Source organism: Equus caballus, chromosome 15 (assembly GCF_041296265.1).
Source record: "Equus caballus isolate H_3958 breed thoroughbred chromosome 15, TB-T2T, whole genome shotgun sequence".
Lineage (NCBI taxonomy): Eukaryota > Metazoa > Chordata > Mammalia > Perissodactyla > Equidae > Equus > Equus caballus.
Window position 1 is genome coordinate 57,028,443 of NC_091698.1, and position 24,177 is coordinate 57,052,619.

The following is a 24,177-nucleotide window of genomic DNA, read 5'->3' on the forward strand; positions in this document are numbered from 1 at the left end:
GATTTATTACTTCTTAAAACGTCTAGATTACCTGCAGGATGCTCAGCAATGCCCAGGAGTCCCAGCCAGCATGGAACTGGTGTCATGCCTGCACTTACTAGGGCAAACTCCTATCCCTGTGAGGTGCATATCCATGGTTATGGGCCTTACGGGCAGTGTTACGTTAGATTTTGTCTCATCCTCTATGAAAATTTTCCTTCATCCATTCATGTGACAGAGAAAATCAAAACATGTAAGAAGGGACGATTGTCTTAAAAGAAAAGTGGGATGTGGAGAATGGATGGAGCATGGAGTGAGATGCCTCTGTCAGAGTGAGTACTGAGGGAGAGAATGTGGAAAGTGCTTTGGATTTTGCAGTTGGAAGATGCAGGGAAAGAAGCTGAGGAAGGAGCATTTCTTTTTAGAGCGCTAACCCCTTCAGGAAGGGAACACTGACCTGGTAAGTCTCAGGCATATTTATGAAGGACTTTAAGATCCATTTGTTTTGACTTAGGTGTGCTTATTTCTAAATTTCTGCCCCTTTACAAACACATTCGTTCTAACCATATTGCAACAGATCTGCGTTCCTAGCCAATTCCCTTGAATTCTTAATTCTTGTTAACAACTCTGGCAATTAACCAATTACTCCTTCCACTGAAGGGCTCAGGGAGGAAGGGACCAATGATTTATAGCAGCGCAGCACCCGTGCTTGTTGAATTGAACTCAATTGCTAGAGTACTTCATTTAGAGAATAGACGGGCAGGTGAGTAGCCAACAGGCCGAAGAGAGTCAAAAGACTAAAATTGCCAACAGATGATGGGGTGGAAGTGCTGTTTCCTCAGACTTTCTGTGCTGTTTCTCACCTCCTTTCCCTGTTCCCAGAACTCACGAGAAAACCTGAAGCTGCTTGTGTGGGTCAGCCAGCTAATCCAGTGCTGACGGTTTTACAGAATGACAGACTCAGAGTGTTTAAGGAGTCTTAGGAGTTGTCTAGCCTGTAAGTGCCGGAATCTGTGCCTACAATGCCCTAGTGAATGGCCATTTAGACTCTTTTCAAATATTGTCAGTAATGACTTTGGAAGGCAGCTCTTTCTTCTGCTGGGCAACACTGTTTGTTGGAAAGTGTCCCTTAAAATGAGAAAAAATCTTCTTCTTGGTAATTTATACTCACCACTGATCCTACTTTTGTCTTGTGAAGCAATAGACTAACTCCGCTCTCTCTTCTAGATAATGTACCTCTAAAACTTGAGAACAGCTTTTGTGTCCCCATATTCTTTCTTCACTGCAGCTCCCTAATGATGGTGGAGCATGGTGTTCTTATCTCTTTCCAGCACCCTTTTACTTTTCAAGGCTGTTCTTAAACTCCAGCACCAAAATCTTAATGTAATTACCCATACTGCATTTCTTGTGAGCCCCGTCCCTGCCATTTAACATTCCCATATTATCTTTGGTCCCAGTAAACCATAGACTCTGGGGAAACTATTCAATTAAAGCCAATAAAATGACCAGGAACATTCTGATGACATTTGCTAGGTCTTACCTGAAATAACTTTGGAGTCATCATTTCTGTTTCAAGAACTGTTACTAGGGCTGTGTGGCACGGCTTGAACTTTTGATGTGCTCTTTAAGGGAATCTAAATTTACAGAGTTAATAAAACCATCAGCACTGGTAAAGGCAATAATAGAGCAGGAGGAGGTGAGTGATGGGATCAGCCAGGGGGAGGAAAGGGAAGGTTGCTTGGGAGAGAGGAAGGCAAATGGTTCCTGCAGAAAAGCGGGGTGTGTTGCCTGGACATGAGATCACTCCGAAGGACATGGTGGTAGACATGGAATCATCCCAAACGGCAGCACTGACCAATGTGTCCATGCTGTGAATCAGAGGATGCTAAAACACGACGAGCTCCCACATATTCATTGCACTCCTCCTGCCACCAGAAATCCCTGTGTGGTTAACTCCTTTTGCTTAAGGCCACCATAAAAATGTAAGTTTTCTCTGGGAGAGTAAAATATGAGTCCATTATCAACCAGTAACATCTTAGCTATCCTTGCCCAAATTAGAGCTAGCTGGTCACTGAGTAGACCCCTAAGGGAATAGGCTACAAAACTGCTATGTTTTAATTGGGGAAGAATAAAGAAGGATATAAAAAGACAGAGTTTCAAGACTTTATGGTACAAGGGGGTGAATAGGAGGGCTAGAGATAAGGGTTTGGTGGGTAGTGAGCTGCCTGAGACAAGTGGGGTACTTCCAAGGAGGGCTGTGGAGCCCTCAGCAGCTGTGTGGATACTGGGAACTGGATGAAAAAAGGTGGATGCTAAAATGCAGCTAAAAAGGAATATTAATAAATCTCTTAGGTTGAAACGCTATGGAAGGGGGCCCTGAGGAAATGTCTATAGAGCTTGAGCTCAGGAACTCTGAATCGGCTGGATAGGCATGATGCCCTAGTTCTTTGATTTTTAATTATCATTTCCCACTTCTGAATGGACTTAAATGATTTCAGAGCTGTAAACTATAAGGGAAATATCATTTGGTTCCCTGCTTTTTTCCCTTTTAATTTTATTCTCTTTGATTTTCCTCATTTTATTCCTGCTATTTTCCTGGCCAAACCCCAAAAGAGTGGTGAATTAGCAAATGGAAGGGAGGAGGGGTCAGAAAGCAGATAATAAATGGGAAAAAGATAAGGAAGAATAATTTTCATATTTTTTATAATTGTGAACTAGAAGGACTCTGACTTCCAATGACAAAGAAGCAACTTAAAGTAACTTAGGCTCAGAAAGATAGTGTATTTATTCCCATAAACAAAGAGTGGAAAGGGAGGGTAATCACAAGGATGCCTTGATGCTGAGACTTCAGTGCTGGCATCTCTCTCTCTTTCTCCCCCTCTCCTCCCAGCCCCCTGTTTCACGTGTGCTCCTTTCTGCCTTTAGGTTTATTATTTTGTGCCATGGAGGGGCTTTCTGCATATTGCAGGCTTACATCTTCACAACCTCATGACTGTAGGAGAAATAGTTCCTTTATTTATTTTTGGGGGGTTTAGTTTAAATAAAATATAAAATAGAGAAGGGCTCTTATTTGTTCAATATGGGTCGTGTTGTTACTCCCAGAATGATCGCCAGCTGAGGTGAAGGGTGCTATAATTGGCTTATTCTGGATCCCATGTTACTCTCATAGCCAGACAACAGATATCTGGTACCAGCAAGGAAAGAAAGGACGTGAACAAACAAATTAAGAAGCATAACAGAAAGGAAGATTGGAGGAGTCATCAGATAGTAGTGTCCCTATATTCCTAATGAGAGTGAAGAACTTGGTGGGTTATTTTGGAAACTGCAACCTACTTACAAAGTTTGAAGTGGAGCGTATGAGTCTGCTACATCAGACTAGGTGGCTGAAACAGCAGAAATTTACTCTCTCACAGTTCTGAAGGCTGGAAGTCCAAGATGAAGGTGCTGGCTGGGTTGGTTTCTCCTGAGGCCTCTCTCTTCAGCTTGCAGATGGCTGGCGTCTCACTGGGTCTTCACAAGGTCTTTCCACTGTGCACACACTCCTGGTGTCTCTCTGTTTTCTTATAAGAACACCAGTCATATTGGTTTATAGCTTCACCCTTACAACCTCACTTTGAGCTTAATTACCTCCTTTAATGTCCTGTCTTCAAATACAATCACATTGGGTGTTAGAAGCCTTTGGTCCATAACATGAACTAATCTAGGTGTCACTAAGGAAACGGGCCCAGCTAAGAAATGACGTTTGAGTTTCATTTTTTTCCCTAAATCTTAGAGGACAGGTAGAAATTAGGGAGAACAAACCCACTAGAAACAAATACATAGACTATTTGCAGTGTAAGGACTAATCTGTCTCTGATCTTGTCTGATGTAGGAGTTGGCCGTGTTTCTTGGGAGTGCCATCATCTGAGAGGTAAGTTTTTAAAAATGCCTAGAAAAATATAATACTTATCTGCAAATGCTAATGAAACTTTATTGCTGGCTAATTTCCATGAGAGGAAATAGCTACATATTCAAAATCTCTATGAGTGGATCCTTAAAATTATCATTGCTGTTAAAAGGCAGTTTATACCAGAACTCTTGTTTGAACTAAAGTGGAAATCTGTTCTCTATACTGAGAGAATAATGATCTGATATTCCTTCTTATTTAATAGGAATAAATGAGGTTTTGGAAAACAGAAATAAAAGCATTCTTAGAAATCAACTAGGTCTGGGGAATAATTACTATTATGATTCATTGAATGGAAGCTGTGTGTTTGTCTGTTCAGTTGGTGTGTAGTTCATTTATAATCCTCCTACCTATGTACACAGACTGCATTTGATGTGTCTAAGTGTGTGTATGTTAGAGAGAGAGAGAGAGAGAGAGGTGGGGGGAGAGGGAACAAGGGAAAGAGAATGAGAGCAATGTACAAGTAACATAATTTAGAAATTTGTATATTTTTAATAATATAGTTTGAAAAGTAAGATAAACCTGGCAATGAGTTTTCTTTCTTGTAGCCAGGTTTGTGTAAAAAAAGGAAAAAAATCCTCTCATATACAAATGGAAATCCATGTATCATGCCCCCTGCAAATATAAGCAAGGATGTGCACATATGTCCCAAATTAATTCTGAAGCAATTTCAGACCCAAATTTGTGTTAATGCATTTAGCAAGTAATTAGTTGTCCATTCATTCATTAACAGCATATTTAAAAACTTCTTGCAAAACCCCTCCTCCTTCCTCAACAAAGTGGCACTTCTAAGAAGACAGAAGGGATATAAAATATGTCGGGTAAGATGGGAAAACGAATCAAAAAAAGAAAACTACATGTTAGTTGCAGAAGAACATTAGCCATAAAAATGGGATTTACAAAGAAAACACTTTGATTTCCTTTACCTTTTCACACAAAAAGGGTGAAGTTGTGGACTGGAGTTGCATCCTTGGGTACTTTAGCATTTTATGATTCCGGTTTAGTTTAATGTTTTTCTCTCTTGGACATTATAATTTTTCTTCCATTTGAAAAGTGCTTTATAGTTTTCTAAGCAGTTTCACAGAGAGTAGTTCAATTGTGGAACTAATAGCAGTTACTTGGGCTAACAATATTCTAATAGAATTGTGCAATTCACATAATGAGTTTAACTTGTTATTAAAATGAACGTCACTTGGATAAGATTGAAGGAGGAACCCGACTGGTCAACATGCTTGGGGGAAGTGCTGACCATTCCTGATCTGTAAGATGCAGGCGTCCGTGTGTCTTTCTTCAGTCCTCTTGGGTCTTCTCCTTTATGTGTCCTTTGTCTGCCTGTCCTTTGTCCGTCTCCATTTTCAGTTAGTAGAGAGGATGGCTTAGGGCAGAGAAAGTGGGAATCAAAGCACTTAATATCCTGCTCTGTACCTACTAAGTGTACAAGAAATACATGTGTTTATTTTTTATTTGTTTGCATACAGCAATAGTGAAGTTGGGAGCCGAATGAGCATAGCTGGCCACTTCTTACTGGCTGACACAAAGATTTGGAAATATTTTATGCAGAGGTTAACAGACACCCAAAGCAGTGTTTAGGATGAGCTGTTAGCATTTTGCCCCCTTAAAATGCACCTCTAGTCTTAACATAGAAAGAATAGACCATACCTAGCGTTGGATGACTCCCTCCATTCCTCCTCATCTCTTCTCTGTTAAGACATTGATGAAGGCTTGATTTTTCACCCTCATATACCTTAAAATCTTATTTTTGGTAAAAATGCAAAATCATCTAGAATAGGATAGTTAATTGGATAGTTGTCAATTTTGAGATATTCTCACAAGAAGGAATTTGAGAGTCTAAGACAATAGAGAGGAAATGGGGGAGTGGAAGGTGAGAAATAAAATTACTTTGGGTGAATATGATCATGGAGAAAACATTTTAATGTTCAAAATGGAAGACTAAATGCATAGATACCCTGTCCCTACTTCACATTTTCCTTCAGAGCTGTGACTAAGATTGCTGGTTTCCATTCTTCTCATATTTTCTTCCTTATAAAAATATCCCAATCGTTGGGTGTGGCAATGTGCCCAGCTAAAAAACTGCATGAGCCAGCCTCCCTTTCTCTTTCTTGTCTGTATCAGGCCATAGATTTTGCAATATGGTTAGACTTTCTGATCACAAGGAGCTGTAGAGGATGGAAGCTACATTCTAAGGATGGAGGAAGAAAAGATGGATGGAATCTGAGATACTGATGTTGTGTTGAACACCTCTTGTGCATGCCTATTGTTCTAGCTTCACTCAAGCTACCTTGAATGTTAAGTATTAGGTGTTGGGTGACCAGTTTCACTCAAGTACCTCTCCCTTCCTAATCCAGAGAATCTCTAATCATTGCCTTCACATGGGAAACTAATAGGAACTTCTTTGACATTCAAGGAAGTACTAACCCAGGAGTGTTAGTGGTACTGTATAAAGAGAGTTAATGTATCTTGGGCCTAATAAGACCTTTACCAGTGGGGTACGACAGACAATGGGTCCATTGTCATTTTCTTTCTGTCAGAAGGTCCTGAGATTATTTCATACAGCTCCTCTGACAGACCATGGAGCATTGCAGTAAGTCCTCCATAGTGGTGGTATCTTAATAAAGCAACCCTGTATTGGCATTCCCTTCTCCTCAACTGCACTCCGTCCATACTCTACCCCTGCTCACAAATAAGCTACTTATATAGTAGCCTTTGCCTCAGATACCTCTTTCCAGAGATCTCCTTTTCCAGAGATTCTAGACTACAACAGATAAAAATCATGGAGTAATAAACCAGTCACGGATTGCCTAACTCTGAGCATCTTGATCACTTCCAAGCTTTGGAAATTCTGGATAAAGCCACTATAAACGTCTGTCTGCAAGTTTTTGTGTAGACATTAGTTCTTTTTTATGATTTCTATTTTTAAATTTATATTCTCTATTTAATGAAACATCATTTTTGTATTTTCCTTTAGTTCTTTAAGATGTTTTACTTTAGTTCTTTGAATGTATTTTATTTTTTTATTTATCTATTTTTTTCTTTTCTTCTTTTTTTTTAATTTTTATTTTTTTAGGATGTACATCATATTTCAAATTCTGGATACATTACATCATGTTCACCACCCGAACACTAATTATAGTCCATCCCCTCACGTGTGACCCTAATCACCCCTTTTGCCCTCCCCCCTCCCCCCTTCCCCAGTGGTAACCACCGGTCCAATCTCCAATGCTATGTGGTTTTGTTTTGTTTTTTTTTGTCGTTTTTATCTTCTACTTATGAGTGAGATCATATGGTATTTGACTTTCTCCCTCTGACTTATTTCACTCAGCATATTTCACCTCAACGTCCATCCATGTTGTCACAAATGGCTGGATTTCGTCATTTCTTATGGCTGAGTAGTAGTCCATCGTGTATAAATACCATATCTTCTTTATCCATTCGTCCCTTGATGGGCACCTAGGTTGAGTCCAAGTCTTGGCTATTGTGAATAATGCCGCAATGAACATAGGAGTGCAAGTATCTTTATGCCTTTGTGTTTTCAAGTTCTTTGGATAAATACCCAGGAGTGGAATAGCTGGATCATATGGTAGATCTATCCTTAACTTTCTGAGGATACTCCATACTGCTTTCCACAGTGGCTGCACCAGTTTGCACTGCCACCAGCAGTGAACAAGGGTTCCCTTCTCTCCACACCCTCTCCAAAATTTGTTGTTTCCTGTCTGTTAGTTATACCCATTCTGACTGGAGTGAGGTGATACCTCATTGTAGTTTTGATTTGCATTTCCTTGATAGCTAACGATGTTGAGCATCTTTTCATATGCCTGTTGGCCATCTGTATATCTTTGGAGAAATCTCTGTTCAGATCTTTTGTCCCTTTTCTAATTGTTTTTTTTGTTGTTGAGCTGTATGAGTTCTTGTATATTTTGGATATTAACCCCTTATCTGATATGTGGTTTGCAAATATCTTCTCCCAATTGTTAGGTTGTCTTTTCATTTTGTTGATGGTTTCCTTTGCTGTGCAGAAACTTTTTAGTTTGATGTAGTCCCATTTGTTCATTTTTTCTTTTGTTTCCCTTGCCCGGTCAGACATGGGACTTGAAAATATGCTGCTCAGACCAATGTCATAGAGCGTACTGCCTATGTTTTCTTCTAGAAGTCTCATGGTTTTGGGTGTTAGATTCAAGTCTTTAATCCATTTTGAATGTATTTTAGATAGCTTATTTAAAGTCCATCTATTAAGTACAATTTCTGGGTTTCATGAGGACAGTTTCTATTGACAGACTTTTTTTTATTGTGTATGGGCAATACTTTCCTGTTTCTTTGCATCTCTCATACATTTTTTGTTGAAGATTGAAAGAAAAAAAATATTTTTCAAATTTCTATTTAAATAATATAACAACTCCGGAAATCAGATTTCCCCCCACCATCTCCAGGTTTTCTGTTGCTGCTGTTTGTTATTTTTGTGGCCATTTGTTTAATCACTTTCCTTGATTAATTCTGTAATATCTGTATTATTTTTCATGTGTTGTCACCAAAATATCTGTATGATAAGCTTATTGGACTAACTTATTTAGCAAATTACACTGAGATCTTCAATGTCTTGAACCAATAATTTTCTGAGAGAAAAGCTGTTTTTAGAGGGTGACTCCTAAATTTGTGAAATAAAGAAAAGCCATGTAAGTTGGAGTTTCCAGGAACTTCCAGACAAGACACATAATGACAATTCTGTGGGTATGGACATTTTGAGGAGATCCAAACCTGTCCTGTCTGTCCCAGTGGCTGTTAGACTGCTGGGTTTTATGCCTGCTATTATTGTGAGGACTTTTGTTTTCGAGGATTCTGTGGATCTGGAGAGACAGTGAGGGGAAAATGACAAGTTAAAATTACAAGTTAAAAGTTTCCTGTTCTTACCATGATTCAACTATTTCTCCTGAACAAACACTTCTGAGATTGTTACAAGGCTTTGGTTAATTTCCAAAATTCTGAAAATAGTTATTTGAGTGTTTTGCCAATGCTCTCATTGCTTTTATAAAAGAGTGGCGTTTTGGAGGTTCTTACTCTGCCATACCTGCAATGTTACTCCCAGAATTCTGTCTTAATTAAAGAATGAAGGGGAAATCAAGATATTCTAAGATGAAGGAAAACTAAGAGAATTTGCCATCAAGTAGACATTAGGCATTTCTTCTCCTCTTGAGTTTTCTAAATTATTTTTGCCTTATTTGGTTCTCAATGTATGTAGAGGAAACATTTAAGACCATTATATAATGGGTGTAGGAAGGTAAAGAGATGTAAAGGGAAGTAATGTTTCTACATTTCACTCAAACTGGTAAAATGGTGGTACCAGTAGACTTATTAGCCTCTGATAAGATGTGTATATATAATGTGATACCTAGAACCATCACTAAGAAATATAAAGGGATATTAGCTGCAAACCACTGTATATAAATCAAAGTGGAATTATAAAATGTGTAGTTAATCCATAAAAATGCAGGAAGAAGAAATCAGTGAAACAAAAACAGAGGGGACAAATAGAAAACAGAAGTAGAGGCAAACTTAAGCCCTAACATATCAATAATTACATTAAATATAAAAGGTTTAAATACACTAATTATAAGACAAAGATTGGAAAGATGCATTTAAAAAATAATCTAGTGGAATGTTGTCTACAAGAAACTTATTTCAAATATGAGGACATGTGTATTGAAAGTAAAAGGATATAAAAAAATATGTAAATATTAATAAAAAGAAAACAGGAGTGGCTGTATTAATATTATGTAAAGTAGACTTCAGAACAAAGAAAATTACCAGGGACATTACATGCTCACTAATTGATCAGTACACCAAGGATATATACCAGTCCTAAGTATTCACGCACCAAACAACAGAGCTGAAAATATGTGAAGCAAAAACTGAAAGGAAAAGTAGACAAACCCACAATTATAGTTGGAAATTTCAACATCCCTCTTTCTCTGTCTGTGAAGAAGTTTGGCCCTGACCTAATATTTGTCGCCAATCTTCTTCTCCGTTTTTTGTCCCCCTCAAAGCCCCAATACATAGTTGTGTATTGTAAGTCCTTCTAGTTCCTGTGTGTGGGGTGCCACTACAGCATGGCTTGATGAGTGGTGTGTGGGTCTGCACCCAGGATCTGAATCAGTGAACCCTGGGCTGCTGAAGTGGAGCACATGAACTTAGCCACTGTGCCAATGGGCCAGCTCCTCAACATCTGTCTTTTAACCATTGATAATACAACTAGTCAGAAAATCAGTAAGGTTCTAGATGTTCTCACAGGATCTATTTGACATATATAGAATGTTTCACCCAAAACAATAGAATGCATTTTCTTTTCAAGTGCTTATAGAATGTATACTAACATAGACCATATCCTGGCCCATAAAACAAACCTTAACACATTTGAAAGAATTGAAATCATACCAGTTGTGTTCTCTGACCACAGTGCAATTAAATGAGTAATCAATAGCAGAATCATAATGGGCCAATCAACAAACTAGTTGGAAAATAAACATACACTTCCAAATTATTCAAGGGTCAAAGAAGAAGTCTCAAGGGATATTAAAGAATTACATTGAATTGAATGAAAATGAAAACACAACAACACATCAAAATTTGTGAGACACAGATAAAGTAATGCTGAGAAGGAAATTTTTAGCAGTAAATGATTACATTAGAAAAAAGGATGAGTCTCAAATCAATAATCTAAGCTTCCACTTCAAGAAAGTAAAAACAAAAAATAGCAAAATAAACTGAAAGCAAGAAGGAAGGAAATAATAAAGAAAGGAGTAAAGAGCAAATAAATGGAAAATACTAAAACAACAGACAAAATCAATAAAACAGAGCTAGATTCATGTCAATAGAGACCTGTCAATAAAATTGACAGTCTTTTAACAACACTGGCAAAGTTAAAAGAATGAAGACACAATTTACCAATATCAATAACAAAATAGGATATATCATAACAGACTCTGGAGACTTTAAAAGGGTAATAAGTGAATAACGTGAACAACATTTGACAACTTAGACAAAGTGGACCACTTTTTTTTTTTTTTTTAGGAAGATTAGCCCTGAGCCAACTGCCAATCCTCCTCTTTTTGCTGAGGAAGACCGGCCCTGAGCTAGCATCCATGCCCATCTTCCTCTACTTTACATGTGGGCCGCCTACCACAGCATGGCTTGCCAAGCGGTGCCATGTCCGCACCCAGGATCCAAACCAGTCAGCCCAGGCCACTGAAGCGGAATGTGTGAACTCAACTGTTGTGCCATGGGCTGGCCCCATGGACCACTTTTTTAAAAGTACGAACTACTACAACTTGCTCAGTATGTAGCAGGTAATTTGAATAGTCCTATAGATGTTGAGCAAATTAAATTTGTAAGTTAAAATTTTCTGAAAAAGGATTCTCCAGGCCCTAGTTTCACTGAAGCAGTCTACCAAACCTTTAAATAAAAATTAACATGAGTTCTACACAATACTTTCCAGGAACAGAAGAGGAGAAAATATTCCTCACTCATTTTATGAAGCTCATCTTATCCTGATACCAAAACCAGACAAAGATAGTATGAAGAATTAAGAGTACAATTTATCAATGATATTAATAACTATTTCTTTGAAAATACATATGTATATCTATTAATCTGTATATCATAGTCTGACAAGTCTGATTAAGAAAAAGTGATGCTACATAAACATTTGATTTGTGAAAGGGAATATAATTACAGAAGTGAAAAATATTAAAATAACAAGAGAATACCACGAGCATATTTAAGGCAACAATTATTAATTCTATTTATATGGATATTTTAATGAAATGCATATATTTAAATTAAATTAAATATATATATTTAAATTGATTCAAGAAAAGATGGAAATTTTGACTAAATAACAATAGAAGGACACTGAAAGTCAGTCAGCTGTGGATTTCCAATCCTGGTAACGATGAATAGATAATGCAATCAACTACTCTGCTGGAAAAAACATGAAAATGTAGATGAAATATTTTTAAAAAAATATAGTTGAGGGCATTGGAGTGCTAGTAAAACACTAAGAACTTATCAGACCAAAACAGAGGAGAAGTCAAATACACAGAAAAGTGAGCCCACATCTAGGGCCACTTTTATTCCCATGCATTTGTTGACACCTGATTCAGTGAGCTGGAATGAGAACAAAGAACAGTAAATAGCTAGAAGCTAAAAATAACTATTTAAACACTTTTATGAAAATACTAGAATTGAACAATGTAATTATCACTATTGAGAACTCAATGTACAGATTTAACAGCATATTAGGTACAGCTGAGAAGAGAAATAGGAAAGTTGTGCATAGGTCAGATGAAAAAATCATAAATGCAGCACAGAGAAATAAACTGAAGGAAAATACAGAAGTGAGAAAAGAGACATAAAAAGGGAGGTTCTAACGTACATGCTAAGAGATAGCCAGAAGAAAAGGAGAGTTTGAGAAAGAGTAATATTTGAAGAGACAATATCCGAAATATAAATACAAATTACAAATGAATTATCATGAGTCTCAAGTAAAACACATTCAGAGAAAATTACAATTATCATGGTAAAAGTACTGAAAAGTAAAGACAAAGAATAGGATCTTAAAAGGAGTTGAGCAAAAAGGCAAATTGCTTTTAAAGGAGCCACAATTTCACTGACAGCAGACTTCAGGACAGAAACAATGGAAGCCAGAAAACACTGAAATGCTGTCTTCAAAAGACAAAAAGATTAACCTAGAATTCTATAACTAGTGAAGTTATCCTTCTGAAATAATGACAATTTTAAAGAAATATCAAAAACATTCATCTGTAACAGTAACACACTAAAAGAAATTCCTAAGGGTATTCTTTAGAAGGAAATAAGTGATTTAATGTATGAAGAAACATAAGAAAGGTACAAAAAGGTAAACATATAGGGTATATCTAAATGAATATCAACTGTAAAAATAAAATGAATAGTATGTTTTAGAGTTTTATACACACATAGAGAATCAAAATATAAAAGAATACCAGCTTACAAGATATGAGAATGGGAAATGGAATTAAAGTGTTTTGAGGTCCTTGAAATGCCTGGAAAAAAATGAAAGTATCATCTTATATCAGCTTTCTATATGTCAAGAATTTTTGCTCTAATCTCTATTGTTATGATGAAAAATAAACACATTTTATTTACAGTATGAATTTAGAGGATCACACATTTCTCTAAATTAATTGATAAAACCAAGCAGAGAATTAAGCAGTAAGAAGACAGAGTATAGAATATTTGAATAACGCAATTAACAAACATGGTGTGACTGATATAGAATACTGCATCCAACATCTGCAGAATATGAATTCATAGGAAGTGCACGTGGAACATTAATAACAACAGATTATATGTTGATTCGTATAGAAAGTCTCAACAAATTTCAAAGAATTGTATTCATGCTGAGTATGTTCACTGACCACAGAGCAAATTAAGCAGGAAAACAAAGACTAAAAGATAGCTAGCAAATTCCCATATGTTTGGAAATTAAGAAATATACTTCTGAATAGATTTTGAGTCAAAAATGAGACTACAGAGGAAATTATAAATTTATGAGTGATAATGAAACTACAAGTTGCAGACTGCAGCTAAGGAAATTTAGAGGAACAGTTATAGATTTAGATGCATATGTAAGAAGATAATAAAGATTTTTAAAAATTTGAGCATAAATCTAAAGACATTAGGGCAAAAAAGCACAGTGTGAAATGAAAAGAAAATAAAAGGAAGAAAATTATAAATGCACAGAAATTAAAGAAATAGAAAATAAGCATATAATAAAGCCAAATGTTCATGCTTTGAAATGTTTTGAAATGTTTCTGAAATTAATAAATTTCAGTTATTGAATAAAACTGATGAGAAAGAGAAAGAGAGAAAATCAAAATCAAGAATGAAAAAAGAACACTGCTAAAGATCTTACAGATGATATTATGCTTGTATTATGAATTACTTTATGCCAGACATTTAAAATTCTAATATTAATTGAGCAAATTCTTAGGGAAAATTCCTCTTACAAAAATGAGAATAAAAAGAAATAGAAAATTTAAATGTACATAACTGCTAGACAAAAATGACTTCTTTATTAAAAGTCTTCCACAGAAAATAAAATAGACTCCTTGGCCAGATGGCTTCATGAGTGAATTCTACAAGTTATTTAAGGAGAAAATCATGACAATCTTTCACATCCTTTACCAGAGAAGAGAAAACAAAAATAAAATTAGAGAACATTTACAACTCAACTTATGTGGTGTTCATAACCTGTATACCAAAATTGACAAAGAACTACAAAAAAGGGCTGTTGCAGGTCAATTTCTCTTAGAAACATAGACGAAAATTTCGAAACAAGAAAAGAGCAAACTGAAGGCAGCAATAAATAAAAATAGTCATATTTCATGATCAAGTTGGTTTTATTCCAAAAATGCAAAGTTTAACATTAGAAAATTAATTAGTGTAATCCACCACATCAACACAGTAAAGGAAAATAAAGACATTTTCAATAAATACAGAAAAGGCAATTTTAGAAACGTTTGCTATTTATGATTAGAACAAACAAACATATAAGCAACACATCTTAACCAAGTAAGAATAGAAAGAGCTTCCTTCATCTGATAAAATATAACTGTAAATAAATTTGCAGCAAATATCATACTTAATGGCAAACTATTGAAAAGTATTCAAGATTGGGAATGATTCAAGAATGACTCTACCAGTACTATTTCACATTTTACTGGAAGTCATTTACAGTGTGATAAGATTTAAAAAGAAACTAAAGAAATATGAATTAAATGAAAGAATTAAATGTTTTATTATTAAAGATGATATGATTATAACAAAAAATTGAAAGAATCTTTCAGATGAATTATTAGAATTACTGAATGGGTTATCAAAAATCAATTACATTTCTGTATATTAGCTTCAGAAAGTTAGAAGAAAATGAAACATATCAGAAGAAACCATTTCAATGCATAAAAATAATAATTTATTTAGAGCGAGTGTAATGGAAGATGTGTGTAACTTCCACACAGAGAACTACAAATCAATATTGAGAGAAAATAAAGAAGTTCTAAATAAGTGGAAGAAATTATCAAGTGGAAAAAAAGTTATAAAACAGTATTGAGTACTATCCTATTTATGCAAAAGTAAACCATTTATTTTTATGTTAAACATTCATACATGAAAATGTATTTTATGTAAGTAAACAGTACAAAGTCAGGAAGATACACTTAAATGATACCAGTTGTAGCGATTAGTTAAGTGGAGAGGAGTGAGATTGGTGGCATGGGAAGTGAGATTTTTACCATTTAGTCTATCCTGCTACATATTATTTCAATTTATAAAACAAATTTGCGCTTGTGCATTGTTTGTGTAATTAAAGTATGAATTACAAACTTACTGTAACACTCACTTACATCAAGGTACATGGGTCTGTGGTTTTATCAGCCTCTCTATGAGATTTATTTTTCAAGAATGCAAATCTGTACTTTTGTGTTTCTCAAAAAGTCATCTCTGGTATCAACTAATGAAATTCCAACTTGAAATATCAATTCTAAGAAAAGAGTCTAATGGGAAAAAGTAGTAAAGAGTTGTAGTAACATAGTAAAAAATAAATCACAATAGGTTATACCTTTCAGCTGAATTTAGCATTTGAGAACATTTAGAATATCAAGACTTATAGATTACTCTCAGAAAGATCCTCCCCTAATATTTTAATGCAAAAATGACTCTATAGTCCATCTGATATTTATTGCAGACTTGAGGACCTGCACAGGAACATTCCATCCTCCACCTCTTCATTCCCCACTTCCCTTATTATTCTGGCTTCATGGGAGAGAGTATTGACTTCTGTTCCAAGCATGCCTTTCTTAGTGGGACTCCTCTTCTGGACTCTAGGGACCCTGAGCAACTAGTTTGCATGGCGGCAGTTCTGTATTTTTGGATGATGAGGATTGATTTTCCTCCTCTTAGCAGGTGCAGTCTCCGAGTGAGCCTCTCCCCTCGCGACCTGTGCAGATTATGCCATCAATAGTGGGACAGTGGATGAGGAGCAAAATTTGGTGCTCTCAGCACACAGCACCAGGGGGCCCGGTGAAGTCTTGTAGCAATGAGGATACACTAGAAAAAAGGTAATAATAAACTTAGTTTAGAACGACTTCCTTCTTGGTACTTCCTGGACAGGTTCAGTATCTGTATGCAATTTCTGGGATTATCTAAATGAACAGATCTTCATGCACAGCCTATTATGGGCTGTAAAGTTCTAAATGGATCATTCTGGTTAAACTTGAGTGACGGGAAGACTTCATTTAGGGAAAAGAACAATAATTGTAAAGAATCTCAAAGTGGCTTAAATTATGTTTGTTATAATGCCATCTATATTTTCTCAAACATAAATAAGTCTTATTGTGCTTACAATTCTTTTACAAGTAGGAAAGGTTAGCTACAGAGATGAGGCTATTTTGGTACACATTGGAAAAACTCAGAGATTTGGAGGTGGAAAATAAATACAGAAATATGTTTTGTGCTTGCATATAGTACAGATTTGGAATTTTGAGTCTAGAGACAGCGTAACTAGTTAGAAAGTTATTGCAAGTTGCTGGGACTAAGTTGTGAAGTGGCTGAGCAAGTGTGTGGTGGCTGTGGGAGCAGGGGACGGGGGTAAATGCAGTTAGGAAAACAAGAGCCTTTCTTCAAAAGATGAGAATACTCCAGAGAAAAACCTTCTAAAGTTCTTGGTATTTTTAGATATTTTTTTAAAAAGGTGAGACTGGCATCTAGTAGTTAGTAGTAGTTAGTGTCAATTGCTAAGACCTTCGGAGATTCAGAAAGAAAGAGTGTGGTTGGAGGGTAGTCACCAGGCTGGTTTATATAAAAATCAAGTCATTCAGGAATAAATGTACAAGACAATCAGACAGCCTGCCAGGACAATGTATGAGAGAGTTTCTAGGAGAAGCCACATGAAACAGTAGTTCATCTGGATATCCAGAAAGTGTGGACACTGCAGGATTCATCCTAATGCTCTGTGGTGCTCTAGGTTAATTTTCCCTCCTCGAGTCCTCAACTGTCACATGTGCTATAAATAGTAGTTTGTCTTCTTGCCAGACGAGAAGGTAAATGAGGGAAATGGTAAAGAAGGAATGCTTTTTTTTTTTTTTAAAAAAAAAAACAACTCCCACCAGAATTGGGAGTATGTTTCTTTTCTTTTCTTTTTTTTTTTTTAAGGTATGCTTTTTGGTGAGGAAGATTGGCCTTGAGCTAACATCTCTCACCAATCTTCCTCTTCTTTTTTCTCCCCAAAGCCCCAGTACATAGTTATATGCTAGTTGTAAGCCCTTCTAGTTCGGCTATGTGGGATGCCGCCACAGCGTGGCTTAATAAGCAGTATGTAGGCCCGTGCCCAGGATCCAAACCAGTGAACCCTGGGCTGCTGAAGCAGAGCATGCAAACTTAACCACTCCGGCACAGGGCCAGCACTGGAACATTTTTTAGTGCTTCAGATAATTACATGTAGTGGGAGAATTCTAGAGAGGATGGAAGAAAATCTACAGGATTAAAGACAAGAAAAAGATTTGGAAAAAATCACAAGAAATCAAAATCAGGACATACATAGAAGACAAAAAAAGCAGAGGATGTAAGAAGCACCTCAAAGGTGTATCCATTAGAACAAATCAGCATCAATTTCTAATAATTCTGATTTTAATGAGACAAGTGACGATCCGTGAGAAAGAGTAGGACTTGCTTTGCTGGAAAAGTGTTTAGATCATTAAAATTATGCAACGGATGGTATCTTAGCAATTTGACCAAGAGCTCTGAAGATAACTTTGAAAGAGAGAAACAAAATTGCCCAGCAAAACCTAAGGGAAAAATAGTAAGAGTGAGTACAGCAAATGGTGTGCCCAGACAAGAGTATACAAGGTCCCCAGTATTTTTCCGTAAGAATAATACGGGCTTTCATATGTTACTGTAAGAAGTGACTGAGTATGGGTAGCAAACAATTAAGTTAAAATTTGATACAATGACTAAAATCACATACCTAGTGTGTGCCTCGGGATTGGAATACAGAAATAAAAAAGCCAATCCGCCTGGCTGTAGCTTATGTAAAATGTCTTTTTGGTATGAATTAGTTCCTCAGTGAATCAATGTGGGAATTTGCATTGGAAGAATTGTAAATATACATTATATAATAAGAAAATACATAATATATTATACATAAATATAGATGAAGTTCATGGTCCAACATCTGAAACATGATCTACATTTCTGGATCCCACCTTTTAAGGACACCTTACAAAAACTGGTGGTCATTTGGAGGTGCACAAGCGGAAAAATGCCCCAGCAGGCAGTCATTTCCTGTAGGAAGCGGGATAGAGAGCCAAAAGAAGAACATACCTCCATGTTGCATGATTACTCTTCCAAATATTGGAGGAAGGGCTGGCCTTCTTTATCATACTAGACAGCAAACCTGAACTAACAGGTTACATATCCAAGGAGATGGATTTTAGCTAAGTACCAGACAAAACTTTCTCTAACAATAAAACCTTGCCCACCTCGGAACAGCCTTCCTGTGAGGCAGGGATATTTCAGTCACCAGGAGTGACCAAGATGAGGTTGGGTACAAACTGCCAAATTGCCACAGAGGATTTATTTGTTGGATGGAACGTTGGACTAGGTTAGTCTTGAGATTCCTTCCAACTTCAAAATTTTATTATTCTGTGAAAATAAGTGAAGATCTGACTATTTCAGGCTCTGGCAGCCCTTCATATGTGGTGTATAATTTGTCTATGAAAGTAAACTTAGGGGAGAAGCTACAAAAAATTAATCAACCAGAGCAAGGCTAGGATAATGGGAAATAACTTCCAGATTGGAAACGTCGAAACTTACAACACTTGTTTAAACAAACAAGGTGAAGGGCAGATAGATATGCAGATGAATATAGATAAAGATATGGACAGATATAGTTATTCATTACTTTATAAACATATCTCATATGCTCAAAAATATTCGGATAGTATAAGGAATCTCCCAGTGAGCAGCTCCTGAAGTGGCAAGGGAGGAGTTAATCTTTTGTCCTCAAAGCCCACAGGAATGTTTATCAACTCTGGAGCAGGCCTCCTTTTTTCCCTTTGGTGAGTTAAGCCTGTCTCTGCTTTGTTTGACGCTGCCCATTTGAGGAAAGCTTATCCCTGACCTTCTGCCAGAGAGACTGATGACAAGGACGGTTTGCACTAACCTTGACATTCACCAGGGTAAATGGCTTTTTCCACAAGTAGTCGGCAAACAAGGAGAGCCAGTCAAGAGCTAATGAATCTGCACCTGAGAGAAACTGAACAACAATTGTGCTTTTAAAGAAGAAAAGAAGCCTTGGAAGGTGTGGGTCCATCTGGCGCTTAAAGGTTCAGGGGAAATTAACTCTTTTAGCCAATGCAATTTGAAAATAAATAAGTAAAAACAACCACGGTCTTAAAATCTGCCATGAGGGATCTGTTTAAAGTTTGACCTTCTGGTCTTTCCTGCCTCGGGAACTCTCGGTGCCCTTCTGTGGAGCCCCGGGAAGACAGACCGACGTTACAGAGGGACCAGGATGGCAAGGCACATTGTTTCAGCCACCACTTATGCCACTCAGCCCAAATCCTCCTCCACTGAGTTAAAGGGAAGTAAATCTTGAATCTTATTTTTTTTAGGAGTGGCTCAATTTGTCTACTGTATATGCTATAAGAAACCAACAAAAAGGAATACAGAATGCAACTTCCCTATTACAGACAATCAGACAAACTAATGGTCTCCAAGGGATCCCTGTGTGGATGTAAATCCCACCGGTCAAACTAAAATTGTAGCCTTGATATTCTGGATCCAAAGTCCCACTCAATAGCCTGTGGATTCTGCCCTGGTTTCTCCAATACCAATTATTCTATTTTCATCGTGTCTGTATATTACATTGTCTTTTATACAGTCTTGTTCTTAATACAAACCTATTAGGACTATTCTTTATTGTGGGTGTGTATACCTTGGCTCTTCACTAGATTTGTACAAAATTATTCAGATTAGGAATTTTTATCCACCACAATATGTTACTCAATTCTGGTATACTGAATGAGTGTAGCATGGAAATTTATGCTGGTGCCTTACAAAAGTTGACTGACTATATTTTCCAAAGCTTTTGTCAGTTTTTTCCTTATCATCGTGTGCAGTCAGTGTTGGTATTCTCACCCAGATGACTTTATCTACCACAGCAAAGGTGTTTCTATATTTCTAATACCCAGTTTTTTTTTTTTTATTTTTAATAGTTACATGGTAATATACATTAAAAAATGCACAAATTTTAAGAATACAATGCAAACTACTTTTACAAAGTGACAAATCCATGCAACCACCACCCAGATGAAGAAATAACATATTATCAATACACTAGAATTTTCCCTAATGCCTTATCACAGTCACCTCCCTTCCAAGGTAACTCCTGTGTGTCTAGAATTTTGTTTAGTGTTATGTTTGTGAAATTCATCCATGTGGTCGAGTGTAGCTATGGTTTGTTCATTTTCAATGTTAAGTAAAATTCTCTTGTTTGAATATAACACTAGTTATTTATGGAATCTCATGTTAACGAACATTTGGGTTGTTTCCACCTTTTTATTGTTGTTTGTTATTAGGCATTATGCTGTTGTGTACATTTTTATACGTGCATGCATTTTTGTTGGGAGTGAAATTGCTGGGTCATAGATAATGCATATGTCAACTTTAAATCTATTGTCAAATAATTTTCGTAATATGTAAGAGTTTCTCTTGTTCCATATCCTCTCAATACTTTGTATTGTAATATTTTCTTTCTTCCCTTCTCTTTCTTTGCCTTTATTTTTTTTTCTATTTTAACCTCTCTTGGGGGAGCAGACCATGGCTAATTTGTGGTTTTAACTTCCATTTCCTTAATACTAATGGTGTCAAGCCTCTTTACAGATGTTTATTAGCTTTTTAGATGCCATCTTTTGTAAAATGACTTTTCAAGTCTTCTGCTCATTTTTTTTTTTAGTGGATTATTTGTCTGCTCATTATATGTCCTGGTTACAAGTCCTTTTTCTGATAAATGTGTTATGAAAATATTCCTCCACTATATGGCTTGCCTTTTCATTAAACTTGTAGTGGTGGCTTTTGATAATGAAAAGTTCTTAATTGCAATGACATTCAATTTTCTAATATTTTCCTTTATGCTTAGTACTTTTTATGTCCTACTTAAGAAATTTTGCCTTCCCCAAAGTCATACAGAAATTATTCTTTGTTGTTTTCTGGAAGTTTTGTTGTTCTACTTTTACATTTTGTTCTAGAGTCCAGGTGAAATAGATTTTTCTATGTATGTGAGAGGATCAGCATTCATTTTTTATATGAATATTCAGTCGTTCCAGCAATTAACCTTTACATTAGAGCAGTCATACATGTGTGAGGCTCTTCGTGCACTCTCTGTTCTAACCCATTGATGAGTCTGTCTATACTGAGGAAATATTTACTGGACTATTTACTGTGATTATTGTTCTTTTATTTACTGTTATTTCTGTTTTATTTACTGTAATTGTTGATTAATGATTGCACAAACCTATCCAACTTTGCTCTTCTTCAAGATTGTCTTGAATATTCTCGGTCTTTGTATTTCCATATGACTTTTAGAATTAGCTTATCATTTTCTATACACACACGTAGACATATACACACAACATGCTAGGATTTTGACTGGGATTGTATTGATTATATAAATTAATTTGGAAAGAATTGATGTCTTTACAATACTGAATCCTGTATTAAATAGAAGTGAATTACTTGGTTTATAAACATTTGGGCATTGTCTAGATATTGCCTATTGATTGCTGTAATAATTTTACTATTTTTGGAGAACAAACTGTATGATTTCAATATTTTAAAATTTTTTGAGACTTGTTTTTGCTGTCCATGTTCAATGTTTCATTTGCTTTTAAAGAAAATGCCGATTCTGTAATTTTGCAGTTCTACATTTTGTATTAGTCAGGTAGGTTAAGTTGGTCATTTATGTTGTTTGTATCTTTACTGAATTTTTTGTCATCGTACATAATCAGTTGCTATAGGTGTTTTTACAAGTCCAATATGATTGCGGATTATATGATTGCCCTTTTAGTTTTTACAGGGTTTTGCCTTACATATTTTAAGTCTATATTAGTAGATACACACAAATTTAGAATTCTTATATCCTAGTCAATTGACCTTTTTGTCATGAAGAATTCCTTATTATCTTCAATAATGCTTCTTAGCTCAAAGCCTTTTTAATCTGATATTAGAATAGCTAAATTGGCTTTCTTTTTGTTGCTGCTTACTTTCTACTCTTTTACTATCAATTTTACCATATCTTGATATTTAAAGCAAAATGCTGTTGGATTTTGTTCTTTTATCCACCCAGATAGATTTTATTTCTTATTTGGAGTAATGGATTCATTCACACTTAATGCAATTACCTTGGGGCATCAAATCTACCATTTTACCACAAATTATCTACTTGCATCTTCTGCTCTATTTTTCCTCAATTTGTTGCCTTCTTTTTTGGTACTCTGTAAATTACTTTAATATTTCATTCTTTCCTTCTATTATGTTTCAGTTACATATCCCTTTATTATTCTTTTGGTTTACCTTAGATATTACAATATGCAGCTTTATCTTATTACAGTTTATTACAAGTTAGCACTTTTTCTACTTTTCTGACAATGCAAGGGATAATTTAACTCCATGGACTCCCTTCCCCAAATATATGCTACTGCTGCCTTTAGTTCTCTGTAAATTCTAAGCCATACAAGGCTAATTTCTAATGTTTTATTCATTCAATATTCCCATGTGGGTTTACGCATATATTTACCACTGTGTATTCTTCATTCATTCTTGAACTTCTAAGCTTCTCTTTAAGATTATTGTCCTTTCACTTGTACAGCATCTTTTGATAGTTCCTTTGTTATAGGTATATTGATCATGATTTCTATCACTGTTTGTTTGCCTGAAAATGTCCTTTATCAGTGATATTTTTGAAAGGACTATTTACTAGGTTTAGAATTATAGTTTGACAGTTATTTTCTCTCTGCACCTTCAGATTCTGTTCTATTTTTCTCTGGATTCATTGTTTCTCTTGAGAAGTCAGCTGTAAATTTTGACATTTCTACTTGGAAGATAAGTATCTGTAAGCCATAATATCTATTTCTGTCTTTTTAATATTTTATCTTTGTCCTTGGTTAAAAGCAGTTCTTCTATGGTGTGAATAGGTATGTTTTTCTTTGAAGTTATCCTGCACGTGGTTCACACTGTTGTTTACTTGTGTGGCTTGATATCTTCTCTTAATTTTGGATAATTTTTTTTTTGCTATTTTCCCTTAAAACCTTGCTTCTGTATCTTCTATGACTCTAATAATGTGTATTTTTAGACCTTTACATGATGTCCTTTTTGTCACTTACATTTTTCTAACCTGCCTCCATCTGGATATTTTCCTTTCTGCTGCTGTATCTCATATGTGATAAATCTATTTACTAATTTCTCCATTTAGTTATTGCATTTTTAAACACTATAATTTCCATTTTATTATTTTTTTATAGATTTATCTTGTCATCTATTTTGATAAATATGCTGGGCCTGACTGCCTTGATAGTATTGAAATCCAAATTTCACTACCTAGGCTCATATAACTATTGAAAGCTCTAAGCCAGCATTTTCTTCTCAGCTTTCCTTGGCCTTAGGCCACTTACTTATGATAAAATGCCTCAAGGAAAAAGCAGAAGACCATCCAGCTCACCTGAAAGTGTTTTCCTTTCTGCCAAAAATTATGGTCCTTCAAATCCTGTATGACTTTGTTGCTCTCCACTGCCTCCAAATAACTATGTTTTGTAATTTGTCTGATTTTGTAGTTCTTTGTGGAAGGGTTGGTCTGTAAATGCATACTTTTCATATCCCGATGGTTAGTAGTGTTACCATATTTAAATGCTGTCCCAGGAGAGAGTAGCAATGGAAACTGGGTACTGTCTTTTCCTGAATTGAAAGGACAAGGAAGAGGAGTGAATAACATTGTGCAAAGTTTGCATAACACAGGCAACAATGGATAGATTGGGCAAACAGAATTTCTGTGACCTAAAATTTTTGTATACATTCAAATAATTTTAAAATTTTGATCTAGAAATTATATTGCTCACTTTATTCATTAGCAAAAGGAGGAAACTACATTCCAG